Source organism: Priapulus caudatus, unplaced genomic scaffold (assembly GCF_000485595.1).
Source record: "Priapulus caudatus unplaced genomic scaffold, Priapulus_caudatus-5.0.1 Scaffold29, whole genome shotgun sequence".
Taxonomy (NCBI): domain Eukaryota; kingdom Metazoa; phylum Priapulida; class Priapulimorpha; order Priapulimorphida; family Priapulidae; genus Priapulus; species Priapulus caudatus.
The window spans coordinates 552705-556206 of NW_014577090.1; the positions used below are offsets into that span (position 1 = coordinate 552705).

Consider the following 3502-nt stretch of genomic DNA (forward strand, 5'->3'; position numbering starts at 1 on the left):
TGTGTGTGTACGTGTACGTGTATGTATATATATATATAAGAAATTAAATTACACAAAAAATTGAAATGACAACAGCTGGATGCATTATGCACAGTGCATAATTATGTCTCCAGTTGTCATTTCCATTTTTTCTGTATATATATATCGTCTGTGAATGTATAGTTAATCGTTTTATAAGATAGATATGTGCTGCGATTACATATTTTCCGGTAAATGCTAATTCTGTAACTGAAAACCATTTTATACGAACCGATGCAAGATAATTATCACCGATCAGTTTCTGCATGGCCTGCAGTAAAAGTTCAACCCACGCACTGCGCATCAAACTGCTGCACGACTTATTGTGTGGGGTGATAGCCTGCTACGCAATCCATTGTGGTGTTGGCAAACTGATATGCAGCTTTATTGTGAAGTGTTAGCTTGCTACTGATTGCTGCTTTGCAACCCATTGTGGACGTGCTAGACTGTTACTGAACAGCGCACGTGCGACTATATACTGATTGCAGACGTTTTATTCACAGGTGTCAAAAGTGGCATAGTTGCTGACGGCTGTGCGTTGTATGGTTTTAAATATATCATATAGATGATTACAAATATTTCTCACCACTTTCCTACATGCAGGCACCAACACTAGCAACACCCACGCTGTAGAACTAAAAATAGCAATGCAGTACATATACATATACATATATATATATATATATATGTACATATTATACAGGAACAAAATCAGGATCGACCTCGCGAGACCGAAAACTCAGTGAGATCGGTAACATCCCAGTTGGCCTACTCCCCTTTCGCCTACGTCCCATTTCGCCTACTCCCAGTTCGTCTACTTTCAGAATCGGCAATATTCCCATTTCGCCTACTCCCATATGCTACTGTATTTTCTATTTTTGTCAAGTTGTGTTCTCATTATTTGTACCTATATTTTCTGTAGTTTTTGTATGCCACTCTAAACCATATTTTATTATTTATAAATGATTATTTAGTGAACAAACCAATCGTAGACGAAATGGGAATGGGGTAGATTTTGAGCGTAGACGAATTGGGAGTAGGCGAAATGGGTGTAGGCCAACTGGGAATTTTGCTGTAAGCGAAATAGGAATTTTGTCGTAGGCGAAATGGGAGTAGGCCAACCGGGAATAAATCGTAAGATCGACCCCGCACGCGGTGAGGTTCGTGCTGAGCAGGAACCTCACCGTGTGCGGGGGCCTTAACAGAAAGCTTGTGGTGACATAGCGGTAACATGGCGGCAACTTCCCGCCCCTGTCGTTGCGCCCCCCCACCCCCATTGCGTCGCGACCCCGCTGGCTGGGCTGCTCGGTTGCAGGCCGATGGTAATTGATTTAAGGCTTGACACTGCAGCAGACATGAGCTCGCCCGCTCCGGCGGCGGCAATAGCTCTTTCTCATTACTCGAATAAATTTCCTTGATAAACCATATTTGGACAGTGTTGGCTTCGACAGATGCGGCCGCGAGGGGGCTAAATTAATGTGTGTGGCACAACGTGTGCATGTTGCAGACATTGAGCATCGCTACAATGTGCGAGTCAATGTGTGACGTAGCATATACACGTCACAATTACATCGCTACAATGTGCGAGTCAATGTGTGACGTAGCATCCTTGCCGCGGAACTGCGCGCAAGATTCGCGCTTAGCGGGCAGGATCAACACCTCTCAGGCGACGCTTCTCTGGTATCCGGTCTTTCTCTGGATAGATGGATGTCAGACACCATACAGTCGAGCTAGTGGCTGCAGCGGCGCGGACAGTCAGTCCGGTTACTGAGAATCCAACATGAACGCCTCGATGATTAGAACACTCCGCGGCCACTCTATGTGATGTCACTCGATCTCGCGCGACCACATTTCACCGCGAAATGCACGCCTAATAATCGATAGATGATCGAATCATTTTATGAGGCCGGCGGGCATTTTTCTATCGCTTACTTATCGTTAGCTCGAGACGTTTTTAAGAGAGCGAATTCGTTAGTAAGCATGTTATTAGCAAGCGCGGGGCGGCTCCATTACGTTTCTAATTAATCAGTTAATGTACGTCGAGGTGTGAGTAACGAGAAGCGCTGTTCGTATAGGCTGTTCCACTATGACTATTATCAGGAGAGTGAAAAGGTGCCAGTGCATGCAGACGAACACGAGTATGCGCGCTCTCCGCGCCATCGTCATCTTCATCTCTATCGTCATCGCCATCGTCATCACCGTCGTCATCGTCATCACCGTCGTCATCGTCATCGCCGTCGTTATCGTCATCGCCGTCGTCATCGTCATCGTTATCACCAACGTTTTCCATATCACGCTAAAATTAGTGACGACGTTATTGGTTTTGTTTTAATTTTTTCTTCGCATTATAATACTTTTTCATATATTTTATTTTATTATATTCACAGATTAATTTATTATAATTACTATGTATGATCGGCTCGACCGTTTCACCTGTTTAATTTTGATTACTATGCGTAATGGGTATAAATATGTTAGCGGTAGAAGCATTGATTGATAAGTTTGCAGTTGAGGACGACTATTTTTACTGCCTGACTGCCCGGCAGAACTCTAGTTGACGCACTAGTATCCACGAGCGACGGCGACAAATGCAGATGTATTTCACTCGACAACATCGCAAAAAGAATTTTCGCTGTATATGATTCGCTTCACCAGAGTGATACACTAACAACGTTACATGCGCAGTATTTCTTCCACTTTCGCATGAAGGCCTTCGTATATTACGCATGACGTAGACACAGGCAGACGTGTGCACCTCGGATGGATACCTTTTCACGAGTATAGAAAGGTCATTTTTAGCTGGAATCTGTTCGCACTGCTCCCTATTTTTGCCGCATTTCGCGAAGAGGAAAGTGGCGTTAAGTGCACAATGTTTTCGTCATGAGCTATCGGATTGTATCAAGAGTAGATAATAACACAATGTGTTATAATCTACTCTTGATTGTATCAAGAGCGTATAAAGAAGGAGAGCGTACAACGGTAAAATGCTGAAACCATGTTGCAGTATTAGTCAAATTAATAAACTTTCCCCGTTTTATTTTGACGATTTCTTGCAGTATTATTGATCAGCTGTCCTACCTTGTTCATATAAAATAAACCGCATGTCCCTACGATGTCCATACGCTGAGATAATGAGCGGTGAAAATCTGATATTTTCGCTGAACACCGACTAGACATTAGTCAGTACTGCAAACCTCTCTCGAAGTGTTTCCAGTGTGTTGCTTCCGGTCGCCGCTGTGTAGCGCCATAGTGGCGCTGACTCACGTAATACTACCAGAGTTTACTATACGTGAGGTGGGCGTGAGGTGGGCACAGGGGGGGGGTCATCACTATGGCAATCAATAACAGACGTCATTCATTCCATTTGTCAATCATTGACGGAAACACGCGAGGTTTACCGAAGTTATAACACTTAGGGGGCACGTAGGGGCATGCGGTTTGTTTTATATGAACAAGGTAGGACAGCTGATCAATAATACTGCAA

General features: G+C 43.9%; 1 protein-coding gene across 6 annotated transcripts in view; it reads right to left on the bottom strand.

Annotated features, from left to right (window-relative positions):
* LOC106815673 (somatostatin receptor type 2-like) overlaps nt 1-3502 on the bottom strand; it is a 153478-nt gene that overhangs the window by 62107 nt on the left and 87869 nt on the right. The window lies entirely within an intron of this gene.